The sequence below is a fragment of the Balaenoptera ricei genome, chromosome 11 (assembly GCF_028023285.1).
Source record: "Balaenoptera ricei isolate mBalRic1 chromosome 11, mBalRic1.hap2, whole genome shotgun sequence".
Lineage (NCBI taxonomy): Eukaryota > Metazoa > Chordata > Mammalia > Artiodactyla > Balaenopteridae > Balaenoptera > Balaenoptera ricei.
Genome location: NC_082649.1, coordinates 78,566,951 through 78,580,747, shown reverse-complemented (window position 1 = coordinate 78,580,747; position 13,797 = coordinate 78,566,951). Strand labels below are relative to the sequence as shown.

The following is a 13,797-nucleotide window of genomic DNA, read 5'->3' as shown; positions in this document are numbered from 1 at the left end:
AAAATGGATAAAGTCTTCATCTTCCAGGATTAAATCCGTTGTGTACATCAAAGACGCAACAAAGGAGAACATGAAATACCTTCTTCAAGTTTCTCTCCCATACCTGCTCAGTGGAAGGTATTTTCTGGGCAGTGCTCACATCAAAGACCTCAAGATTTGCTGGAAGGATCTCTGTCACTCTCTGGAAAGAAGCCCAAATCTCGTTACCAATAAGAGAGCATCCTCTTACCCACTGATGTTTTCTGAAGGAAAAAAATAACTTTTTCTGCTTTCTGCATGGGAACACAGAGTTTCTGCCACCTACTCCTCAGTCTCCCTATCTATCTCCAACCAAAGGATCCAAGGAGATCCTGAATTATGCTATTGTCTTCATCCTCATAAAGATTTAATTTCCTGGGTTCTGTGCATTGAGTTTACACCATTGTTAAAATCTTTTGATTGATGATGCATTGATTGTTTCTCTAACTACTAATTCTCTCCCTTCCTCCTTTTGTTCCCAACTGTCTTTCATAAACATATATTGAGTACCACTGTGTGCTAGGAACTATGCTGGATGTTGGCACGCCAATGCAGACATCATCTCAATACGATGGGAAGCATCATAGGGGAGTGACTGGATCCAATTTATGTTGATTGGGAATATTTCCCTCATGCTAAATCTTTATTCCAGCCCTGTAGGCCATGACTTGTAAATAAGCACTAGTTTTCATAGAAAAGCCTAAGAAATGCTAGCCCTAGCCAGACATTTTATTTCACCTTTGTTGTTTGATTTCTCATTCAATGTCCTTTGTTTGGTAGGGATCGTTGTGAGCAACAGCAGTTCCCACAGGCTCAGACTGGAGTCACAGAAGTGACTCTGAAACCATGGTCCTGTGTGCATGGTCCCAGCAGCTTGGGAGGCACACAGGGCCCAGACCATGCCTGGGAAAAACTCAGGGGATTTTATATCACACCACAACACTCCTTCTATCAAAAGCAATCCTCAATACCCAGATCTTTTCCACCCTCTCCTCTGCTCACTGTTTCCCCCTTTCCATTCTTCTATCTAGGCCATAGGTGTGCCAGCCCAGCCTTCTCTGCTCCTGGATCTTTCCCTTCCTCCCACACATACGTATCTATTTCTTTAGGAAAGCAATTCAGCTCTGACCTGGATGCTCCCGTCTTGCATTCCCACACCCAACACTTAACCACATGATCTTCAAGTAGGTTTAAACACACACACACACACACACACACACACACAAACCACTGCACTATAGACAGTGACCTTGGGGATAGGCAACAAAAGATGCTCCAGTTTGCAACCTTGGCCCTAGTGTCTCCTCTGCATTCACTAACTCATTCATCTGTTCATTCACTGTTACTGTGGTTGTATCAGCTCCCCTAAAAGCAGAGCCTGAAACAAAAGCTTGGGTGCAGGGAGTTTATTTGGGAGACGATCTTAGGAAGCAGAAGTGAGGGAGTGGGGAAAGTGAGCCTGGGAAGGAGAAAAAGCCAGTAAAGGTACATTATTGAGTTGAGTATTGCTGTGGACACCTGAGGCTCAATCTCCAGGGGACTCTCTGAGGCACTGCGTAGAACACACCTCAGAATTGTCCTTCTGAAGGATGGGAGGATGGGACATTTATCCACAAACTTGCATCCCCCTCTGGTTGAGGGTTGATCATCAGGGCGGTCACAGCTCTCTCTTCTAAGCGAGCTCCTGCACAGGAAGCCATCAGCAGGCATGGAGCTGTCCACCACAGCTGCGGCTGAAGTCAGAGGAGGGCTGACAGCATTCAGCTTGGGGCACCAACCACGGCTGCTACAAACAGCATGCATCACAGCTGTACTGTAATCATTCCTTCTTGCCTGGTTTCTCCCATGGAGTAATGAATTCCACAAGGACAAGGACAGTTCCTTCATCTTTGTTTCCACAGTGCCTAGCACAGTGCCAGACTCACAGGAGCCCTTCAGGTTTCATTTGTTGAATGAAGGAAGGAACTAGTGAAAGAACAATAGACTGAAACCAGAAACCTGAATTCTAGTCCCCGCTGGGTCACTAATTTCTGTGTGACCTTGACTATATCAAAACCTCACATACAGCAGTTTGGTTACCTATGAACTTACAAATTCATATTTTAAAAAAATCTCAACATCAAAATGTTATTTTAAAAGGAGAAAATTTCCCATCCGTGACTGATCTTAGAATAAAATATTGTCTCCAACTTGATGGCTCTCTCTAATTCTAGGTTTCCATCCCTCCAAGGTGTAAAGATGAACACTGCTGAAGAAGTAAGGGTATGTTACAAAGTTAGTTACCCGAAAAATATTCGTTTCCTGCCTGAAGCTTGGAAAACCTTCACTAACACTCTTATGTGAAGAGCGATAGAGTGCTAATTTCCCACAGATTCATTATCACCATGAAATGAAATTTTGGAACACATCAGAGGTAAATATAATGTGCAAATGTAGAATTCAACAATTCGAGTTTTAGCTGCCTTGTGTTTTTACACCTCTGTCAACAAGACCCTCATTAAAGACTTTTTCCCATTATTCTACTTGAAAAGAAGACTGGAGAATATTATAATATTCAAGATGGAGAGATGTTCTTTCCAGTTAACGCTTTATGAAGGGAACTCATCTGTGTATATATTCCTAATTTTTTTTATCAGATCACAAATATTGTGCTCAATACTGTGCTAGGTCTTGGGGATACAATCTTGAAAAAACTCCTACTCAGTCCCTCCTCTTGTGGGGCTTACAGTCTAGTAGGGAAGAACTATATTAATTATTTAAAATGAGTATTAAATTAACATTCCAAAATAAACACTTCTGGGAAGGGCACAATTTTATTAGTGCAAAATACACTGGGAATCATATGGCCTGAGAGGTTAAAAAGGTTTCCCCTCCCCAAAGTGGGATTTGAATAGAAAGCTGAAGAATGAATAAGTAAGTGAAAGGGAGGACAGCATGTGCAAAGGCCCAGTGTCAAGAATAACAGGATGCCTTGAAAGAACTGAAAGAAGGCCAGGGGAACTGGCTTACTCAGAGGAGGAGGAGTGGGGTGTGAGTGAGACTGAGAGGTAAGCACAGGCCATACTAGGCAGGCCTGCTAGGCAGGTTAAGCATTCTGGTCTAAGAGCAATGGGAAGTCATTGTTTGGTTTCAGCAGGACCTGCTGACATGATCAGATCTGCACATTTTTAACAGGGCCTTTTTTCCACATCCTTTTATATTTTTCATAATTATATGAGAATTCAAACAAAAACATTTGGTTTTGCCTGAGTTATGCTGATAATTGCAGACACACACACACACACACACACACACACACACACACTTTTCTTCTAAAAGATGTCAGTCCAGTTTGTTCCAGTATTATCTGTACGTCTCATTCTCACTTAGGTAATATTTACTTTGTATTTCTGGGTGCAGACTGCATTTACCCGATAACTAAATTCCATGCTGGGATGTCATGGGGAATAAATAGACAGTCCTATCCCCACATATTAAGTGTGCAAGTAAAATTGCCTTCCACTGCTGGAAAATGTGAGAACAACAGCCACTGCATCAACAAGATGGGTCCAAAATGAATCGTCTGGTGGTAACTGCAGCGCCTCCCTAAATGATGTCTGTAACATCCATTACCTTCCCCAAATTTCTTAGCATATCCAAAAATGGATTAAGTTGCTTTGACAGGCTCTATTTTTTATGAACCTCTTTGGCTATTACTTACTCTGTTATTTTCCTCAAGGTGCTCACGGCTGATTTATGATTTCATTTAAGGTTTTTGAGTGGTAGTTTGGATACGCTAACTAGCCCACCTTTTCCCGGATCTGCTTTTGGCTGCTTTATCTCCAACACTAAATCAGCCTGCTTAAATTCCCCTGGTCCATAAGTCTCCACGACAAACACTAGTAATGGAGGTACGTCCTGCCTTACCCGGTTTATTGAATATGTTCAAATGAATCCAATCCAGCTCTGCTGATTTATAAATATTTAAATAGTATAAGTATTCTTTTACCTGCCTATTATTAATTCTGTTTCTTGATATTCCCAGAGACTCATTAATATTTGTCTTACTGAGCTCCTACTTCCTTCATTCTTTCTGTTAAAGGCAGAGACAAAATAGTAGTTCCTTATTCACTGTTCTTTGCATCTTTCATAACATGTTCTCAACCCTGGTTTAGCAAAAGTGGCCTTTTTTCCTTGGGCATAACATCCTATTGTAGTTTTAGAAGGCTTTGCCATAATTTCTTGCTTCTTTTGCTTCTTTAATTCTGTCCTTTCAGCCATCTCCTGGAGTTATATTTTCTTCAATCTGTGTATTCTTTTCCCCAAACTCTACACAACTGGATTTTTGCTTTTTTTCCCCCCAAAAGGAAATATTTATCCTTTAAACCTTGTATATCAGAATATGCTTGCTGGTTATATAATAGCACCCAGCAGCCACTTGTGTGTTCTTTTTCTAGAGGAGGTACTTGAATGCCCATACCCATGTTTTTCCTTTCAATACAACAACACAAGTAGTAATCATTTAGTTGCTTAAAGATGGTTGGATGCAGTCCATTAATTTCATAGCATGTCCAGAAAATTGTTCTGAAACCAACAGCAAGTGAATATGAAACCAAGACAAGGGGTTTTCAATTACAAGTAAAAAATAATAACACAAAGGGGAAGAGCCCAGGAATATACCTCATCAAAAACACACTGGAAATTTTAATGTGTTTTCAAAAGAGTACATATTGTTTACCACAAAAAAACAAAAAAGTATACACACTGTACCATTACATTTATGTGTTTCAAGAATAGGAAAACTGGGCTTCCCTGGTGGCACAGTGGTTAAGAATCCACCTGTCAATGCAGGGGACATGGGTTCGAGCCCTGGTCTGGGAGGATCCCACATGCCACGGAGCAGCTGGGCCCGTGAGCCACAATTACTGAGCCTGCGCGTCTGGAGCCTGTGCTCCGCAACAAGAGAGGCCGCGATAATGAGAGGCCCGCGCACCACGATGAAGAGTGGCCCCCCCTTGCCGCAGCTAGAGGAAGCCCTCGCACAGAAACGAAGACCCAACACAGCCATAAATAAATAAATAAACCCAAAGTTAAAAAAAAAAAAAGAATACGAAAACTGAATTGTGGAGATAGAAGTCAGAGTAGTGGTTACCCCTGGGGATGAGTAATGGTTGGAAAGGTCCTGAAGATCCTGGAAATGTTCTATATCTTGATCTGGGTTTGGGTCCATGGATGTGTATGTATGTACTGTGTAAAAGGTGATCAAGCTGTATCTTTGTGAATAGTGCACTTAAAAAACTGGTACAAGGAAAGCAAAGCAATTAATGTGTTTACAAAGCCAGTTACTAAAAGCTGTAATAAATACTTGGAGTTGCTATGGACTATATCTGAAGCTACCTGAAATATTATTATTGTTAAAATTTGGTATATTTGTTATTGGACAAACTTTTCTGCTCAGTTGGCGGGTAGAATGAGAATGATCCTAGCTACTATTGCCTGAGTGCCTGCAGTGTGACAGGCATTGTACCTACAATTTGTCGTCTCAATATAGGGAAGGTGATATTATCCCATTTTCCAGATGAGGATATGGAACCAGAAATATCTTCAGTAGTTGCCAAAGAGCACATAGCTAAAGAGAAGAAATCAGAGATTTAAACTCAGGTTTCTAAAACTCCAAAGCCTATTTAGTTCCTCCCACTCTATATGGCATCCAGGTAGATGATTATGAGTTAGTATTCTTATTAGCTTTTTTTACTATAGGCAAGGAATTCTGCTCTGTGCAGCTTGTTGTTTTAGAAAATAAGTGAATGTAGCTATATTGAAATGAGTTATAAAAGATCTTAGCTGATGTTCATTGGTGGCTAGAACATGCCTGACTTTGTCCCAAAGCATCACTTTAAATTAGCACAGGAAGTCTGCGAGATTCCAAATATTTCTTTTTCCCATTTTACAGATGAGGATGAGAAGATTCAGGTTAAAAGATCTGATTGCTAGTCAATTTCAACCTCTGGTAGTCTGACTCTTCAGAGCTCGCACCCTTTACCAGTCTATTATACTGCCTATTAATGATTTTTGAAGAATGTAACTGAAAGAAGAAATAGACTGATCAATTTTTTTAAATCCAAAAACAATTTACAAGAACAGACATGAGTAAAAGGAGCATCTGTCAGATTTACATCCATTATTAAGATGAATTTGAGAAACAATATTGGTTTATTGGATTTTTTCTGCTGTTCAGAAAGCTTATGAGCTCATGAGTTCAGTGATTGCATGGGAGCAGGCATTTTTGCAAGAGGTTATGCAATTGATGTCAGTGCTCACACGAGTGGTTGAAAGCCAAGGTTCCCAGCTCTGCCAGTCCTCTGTCTACAGACTCGTCATCTAAGGAGACAGGTCCAAGATATCTATTCCTCTCTCTTGACTTGCTTTAATGACTATTTCTGGCACTTCCGTAGATGTCTTGGATTATTGCACTTTAGTCCTCTTATTTTAAAGGTATTTTCTTGTGCGTAATAAAATCTATTTATATATTTTGGGTCAAATATAGTCTCTGTGGAGACTCATCTTATGTGGATGCTTTCGGTCTCCCCAAATTTTTTGTATGATTTCATACACTATCAGATGATCATATTCTCCTGTTACCCAGTTATCACATCTTTATTTTTTGCCATTTCTCTCCCTACAGATTCGAAGCTTTTCACCGTAAAGGACTCCCCACCCTCACTTTTTGTTTCTAAGAGAAAATTCGCAAGAGTAGTACAACAATCAACTTTCTACTCTTCACCTAGATTCATCCGTTGTTAACACTTTGCCACATTTCCTTTCTTTATTTTTCTCTCCCTATATCTTTATGTAAATGTGTGCGCATATGTGTGTGTAATGTATATATGTATATATACATAATTTTTCTGAACCATTTGAGAATTGGTTGCAGACATTGTAACAGATCCTTCAACAGTCATCTCCTGAGAACAAGGAAATTCTCCTACACAACCAACAATATGCCATGACTATATATTTGGGGCATTTAACCTTAATTTAAGATCATCTAATATTCTGCACATATTCAGATTTCTCCAGTTGTCCCAATCATGTCCTTTATAACTTACCCCCACCAGCACCTTTTTTTTTTTCCAATCCAGGTTTTAACTGAGGATTCCACATTGTATTTAGTTATCATGTCTCTTTGGTTTCCTTTAATCTAGAACAAATCCTTAGGCTTTACTGTTTGATGAATAAAGGTCTTCCATTTTAAACATCTTACCTTCAGCATTCCTGATTTGTTTCATGAATTATTCTCCTGGAACCCTGCAAAAGTAAAATATTAAAATAATTCTTATGTACTCTGGAAAAGATGGAAATAATGTTAAAATACACCTTAGAATTTCATTGATTCTCTGTCGTTCATCCAGTAAACATGGTGGCTAGACTGAGGGACACAGAGAAGAGAGAGCTACCATCTCAGCCTTCGAGATACTCAGTTTCTAATCACAGATGGGCCTAAAATCCTTTTCCGGTTGCAGACAATTTTGGTGTTTTGTACCAGCCTGGCTTTTAGAAAAGGAAGTAAAATTCCAACCAGACCCTTTATTGCTGAAGGCAGCTGAGCTGTTGTAAGCCAAGGCCACCACAAGTGGCATGATGAAGAAGAAAACAAATTGAAATGCAAAGTGTGACTAATAATGAAATATTATTCTTCCAAAAGTTACTGTTGTGACCATTTCTATTACTATCATACACAGTTTTCTTGGTTACCAGGATGAGCCTTCTGGGAAAGCAACTCAGGCTTCCTTGCAAAGCAAGGAAATTAGCAATTGTTCAACAACTACAAGGACAGTTGTGTGAGAGGTTGCCATAACAACGTGATGAGGCTGTCTGTGTGGCTTAATTTCAGTCACATTGAATTGGGCTTGACGTCATGTTTTAAAATATGAGTCAATATTTAAGGGGTTTTGAAGAAAAGATGTAATTATGAATTGTTGGACTGAGTTTTATTCTGAATGCAAGTCTGCCAATAGGAGAGTTTCCAATTTACTCTCCTCATTTCTGCATCAAACAAAAGCATTTTTCTATGAAGCAGAGATTAAATGCTGTTTCTGGAAATCTACTTTCACTACAAAAAGAATTTGATAAACTATTAGGTTGCACATTGCCATTAAGCAAATCAATATTGGGTCTATCATCCATTAACAAATTAGTAGGAAATCTGAGTGTGTCTTCTCCGAACATTGAGGGCAATGTCAGCCATGAGCATTTTTGAAGATGCATCATTTCATTGGCTAAAATAGATAATCACCTTTACAACAAGATTTTTCTATTCTTATTGTTTTGAGGAAAATATAATAGCTAACATTTATTGAGAGCATTGGGTTACACTGTATGAGTGACACCTTTTCTGTGCATTCTTTCATTTAATCTCACAGCAAACCTCTGAAGTAGGATTTTATATTATTATCTTCATTCACAGATGGGGAATCTGAGGCTGAAAAAGGTTAAATAGCACATTTGCTAAGTGTTGGAGTTGGGATCCAATCCCTGCACTGTCTGTGTTGGAATCCAGGGCAGATTCTGATTCAGTAGATATGGGATGGAGCCCGAGTTCTACATATCTAATCATCCCCCTAGAGATGCCGATGCTGATGATCTAGGGACGACACTCTGAGTAGAAATTGTCTAAGCCACTACACAGTGGCTGTCATGCTTTAGTATTGTATAGATTCCGCTCAGGAAATAGTGGTGGACCATGCGCAGTACATCTAGGGATCCTAACTACAGAAACACCAATTGATAAACTAGAGTCTAATTCTATTAAACTGTCTTTAAACTAGGATACATCACAGCAATTTAGATTATAATTTAGGTGAAAATATGAAATACTTGGGCAACACATGAACTGCAATATAAAATCTATGAACTCTTGGGTTATCTATGAAACCCAAATTGAAAAATGGCACACTACGTGTTACATGGCAGTTTGTCAATCAGTTGCATTGAATAATCCACATTTATGAAGTAACTATTCTCCCAGTTTCTCCCGGTTGCTGCTACATTAGTAAGAGAAAGGCTATTATTTAGAAAACCTTCCATAGATCATGATCCCTTCCAAGCAGTTATATTGGATTATTTGCAAAACAAATTTGTATAATCTTCATCTTACATGCTTCCTTTCATCAGTATATAAATAGGTAACACTACAGACAGAACTAGAAGGCAAGCCTTTCCATATTTGATATTCTATTTAGAATGTGTTATTCACGGAAAATTCTAAGAGAAAAGTTCTTATGCCTTCACTGATTTGTTAGGTTAGAGACCATGGCATGCTCTAAATCAGGGGTCCCCAACCCCCTGGCCGTGCACCGGTACCGGTCTGCAGCCTGTTAGGAACCGGGCCGCACAGCAGGAGGTGAGCGGCGGGCGGGCGAGCGAGCGAAGCTTCATCTGCCGCTCCCCACCACGTGCGTTACCGCCTGAACCATCCCTCCCATCGTCCTTGGAAAAATTGTCTTCCACGAAACTGGTCCCTGGTGCCTAAAAGGCGGGGGACTGTTGCTCTAAATGAGGGATGTAGCTTTATCGTTGATAAGCAGGTTGGTACACTAACTTACTTCATTGATATTTTAACCTAAGTGACTGGTTCATTCGGAGAGAATGTTTACTTGAGGGAAAGAGCTGGGGCGGGGAGGGGCAGGGGAGAAAAGGGAAGGGGCCCCTGAGCTGGTGTAGCAGTGTGTGCACATCAATCTTTTTATTCATGCCCCCTCAAAGTGGTGTGGCATTTTGGTTAAAAGACTGATTCGGATGGTACTCAATTTGAATCTTGGCTCTGGCACCGATCAGCTGTGTGGCTTTGAGCAAGTCACACTGGCCTCACTGACCTCTGGAAAAGAAGGGACACCCCACCCCCAAGTCCCCTTGGATCTCTTGCCATCGTCATAAACACGAGCTGCCGGTGGGGTTTCTCTCCCACCACACATTCCCTGCACCCCAACCACTCAGCCCAGAACCAATGATTGACAGCTGTGGGGTGTAAACACTCTTGGCTCCCTTGCCTGATCAGGACAACTCTGAGTGTCCTACACCTACACTTTAGTGTGTGTCATAATCCCAGGAGGGCTTGTTAAAATCCAACACGCTGGGCCCACTCCAGAGTTTCTCATTCAGCAGGTCTGGGGTGGGGACCTGAGAATTTGCACTTCTAACAAATTCCCAGGCGATGCTGATGCTGCTGGTCTGGGGACCACACTTTGAGAATCACTGACCTACTGGATCTCCAGAGTTCCCCTGAGTCCCTCTCCTTCCTTTCCCTTCCCTTCCCTTCCCTACTCCACTTTCTCATTTCTCTCGCCATGCCTACTAGTCATAGAACACTTTAGCTTCCACAACCCAAACTAAGATAAGGACTTCCCTCACAGAGGTTTTAGTTCTTGTTATCAAAGCTTAGTCTCCTCATCTTTGAAAATCACTCATCTTGCATACCTTCCCACCACCCAAGAAGATTTCATGATCTTCCACATAGGGTATATTATAAAACAATATGTAATTTACACTTTTCCAAAAAAATTATATTTTTATAAATACATATTACAATTTTTATATTTTAATATAAAATATTATATTTTGTACTTCAAACTACCTCTTTCCTGCAGATGTGATGTCTCTTCCCAGGGGAGCTGACCCATACCCAGAGCCCAACCCCTCTTGGGAATCCCTAAAGCAGAGTGTCCTGGGTCATAGGAGGAAGAGTGCCCCCTTGGTTGCTGTGCTATGTGCCTGGATAGGGAATAGTGTTTAGTTCCTTTAGCTCAAAGGGTGTTTACCTGGAGGCAGGGAGATAAGGTGGGTAGTGGTTGCCTTCTCTCCAGCATTTCATGGGAACCTGGGGCATCAGGGGACATGGCAAAGCTTGGCCTGTCTGGATCTTTATGGTTTGCAAAGTATGTTACACTGAACCTGGGATCATCTCTGAACACTTAGAATTTATTTATTTGTTAATAATTGCATATTAAGACAATCTTCTGTGATAGCTAAAACCAGGAGCTCTGGAGTCAGATATCTGGATCACAATCCTGCCTTTACCATCTTGTTTGGGACCTTGGGTGAGTTTAAAGCCATTCTGAGCCATTCTAAGTCACCATTTCCTTATCTTTAAAGTGAGATAAAACTAATCCTCTCATCTGTAAAATGGTAAAATAAGAGATTTTTTGTTTTTCGTTTTTCACCTGACTGATCCATGTAAAGAGGTGAGTACATTCCCTGCAAGAGAGTAAGAACTCAGCAATGTTATCACTATTATTGTTTTTGTTATTTTCATCATTGTTATTGCCGGTTGTGTTGCTATTATTAGCACTAGTTAGGTGCCAATCATTAGGCAGTGGGATGGCTGTAATACTGAACCATAAATCCCAGCACCGAAATGAATGTCTAAATCCTGGGGAGCTGATATTAATTTGAGTAGTCAGGCAAGAAGGGGCTGAAGAAATTGCTGGATGTGGCCCCTTGTGGAGTATCCTGCCCTGAGGCGTCAAACTGGAACCCTGTGTGACTGAAGTCAGGACCCTCTGTCAGTCCTGTTCCACAGCAGGGTTGATGTTGGCTTCCCCATGACCTAGCACAACTTTGCATGGGTGCATTTCCTGCTAAGTGATATTTACCAACCCGCCTGGCTTCACCGAATGATAAATGCATCACCAGTTGAGGACTTTACACTTGTTTGAAATTTGGAAACCAAGTTGCTATAGTAGGCATGACTGGCCACCTACAATCCCACAAGTGGAAGAATGATTGCATTTCATTATTTTCTTAAATCTCTGCTTAAGTTTTCTCATCTTGCCAGGGTGGGTCCAATTTCAACCTCGGTCATTACTGGAACACTTTTCTTCCCCGTGTTCCCTCCCACCCTCTACCAAGGATGCTGTGCAAAGGTCTCACATGATCCCAAAGAAAGCATGGGGTACCATTCTATCACGCTGCAGGACCTTCTCAGGCTTGGGCACTGGAGTCAGGGCAGAGGTGGAGCCTGGGTGCCTGGCTTCCAGCCTGCTTAAGCACCCCAGAGTAGTACTCTCTGAGATTTTGATGCCCCCAGAGTGCTGCCATGGTTGGGCTTTATGTCCCAGCTAATCAAAGTTTCCCCAACATTTGTCCTCTTCCCCATCTTCTCTGAGAAATGCTTCCCTCTTGCCTCTTATGACCTTTAAAGGTACTCCTCCACCAGCTCCAGAAAACCCATAATAATCATTTCAGTGACTTTGGGTTTCCACACAAGACAGGAATTGCTGCTGCCTTCAGACCTCCCCTGAGATAAGGAAGCCCAAAGTCTGGCTCTCTGTTTGAAAAGAGAATCATAAAAATATATTAAGAACCTGCAGAAATGAATACCGTCCCAAAATTATCCTGCAATTTTTCATTGGATTGGGTAGCTTCATTCATTTGCTTGATTTATTGAGAGCCCACTGTATGCCAGGCAATGCATCGGGCACTGGGGCACAGGAGTGAGCCAGACAGATCCTGCCTTCATGGACCATCTAGAAGCACAGTGGCAGGATACCCTGGTCTGTATCCAAATCCCACAGGTGCTGGAGACCAGAGCCAACTGCCACTGCCAACTTGGCCATATTATTATTTAACATTGATGACACTCATGGTTGCTTTTATTTCCTTGGGTGCCACTTGTGAAGGTAAAGCTTGTGAAGATAATTTGGAAAGTCACAACAGGTTGTTCCCAGGGCTTTTTGAGCTGAAGGTTCTGGCTGAGGTATGCTACTTTTGAAAGGTGGCACTGACTGATTTTCATCACCTCTTTGCAGGAGTCCAGCTTTACTTGGAGTTTTCTTGGAGAAACTAGAAGACTGAGGCCAATTATTAGCCAAGGTTTTCTTTCTCACCCAGAGGCCCCTGAACACTTATTACTGATACTCAACTATGTTTGAATGATTTTTTTTTTTTTTTTTTTTTTTTTTTTTTTTGCCCTTACTGTTTCATCCGGGAGAGTTTTGTTTCTTCAAGAGTCTGAGCTTCTTGAGAGCACAAATGCATTATTTCCTTGATTTACTCTTCCATGAATACTTAAGGAGTAGAATGATTTGCATTTGTGTGCAAGTTAGACTTTGGGTGATTGCGTTTTTTTTACCCTCCCATGTGCAGTATTCCATGTTATACACATTACATTTAGCTCCCTTGATCAATATTGCCCTTTTGGGCTGTTTATACCTAAATTGCCTTTCTGGGCCTGAATGATGATTTCATTTTACTTTTCAGCAACCGTTCAAGTAAATATATGAGGAAGTGACAACACAATCGGCATGCAGTAGATGGCTTGGCTGGGTTTCTTAAGTGGGAAAGTAGAAGAGAGAGAGGTAGGGAATCGACCAGCAACAATCTTCAGCTTGTCATTTCCTATTTATTTGTAGCCCAAATAGCACAGAGTCTATTTGTAGTGCACAACTGATACCTACTTGAGAATTAATAAAGGAAAATAGAGATGCAGTTTAATACAGTGTATAAGAACGTGGGCTTTGGGATTCTATGGACCTATGTGTCACTATTCTGCCCCTTCCTTGATGAGTGAGCATAGGCTGGTCACTTTACCTCTCTGGTTCTTAATTTCCTCATATGTGAAATGACAACATATTACTATCTACTTCAGAGGGTTGTTAGGAAGATGGGGAAAGGTAATGCACAGAAAGTGTCTAGTTATTATTATCTGTTAGGATATCTTTCTACCACCTCCCAGACAGTTCACAAAGTTCCCAGAGCAAAGCTATGGAACATCACAACACTCACCATGGACCTGATGCTTTG

The 13,797-nt window shown here is 41.0% G+C and overlaps 1 long non-coding RNA gene across 1 annotated transcript in view; it reads right to left on the bottom strand.

Annotated features, from left to right (window-relative positions):
• The window catches only part of LOC132374166 (uncharacterized), a 53,566-nt gene that overhangs the window by 4,010 nt on the left and 35,759 nt on the right, over positions 1-13,797 (bottom strand). The window contains exons 2-3 of the long non-coding RNA XR_009505594.1: positions 7,262-7,305; positions 104-181 (exon numbers count right to left, since the gene is read on the bottom strand). This is a non-coding gene — a long non-coding RNA (uncharacterized LOC132374166). The remainder of the gene's footprint in view (positions 1-103; positions 182-7,261; positions 7,306-13,797) is intronic.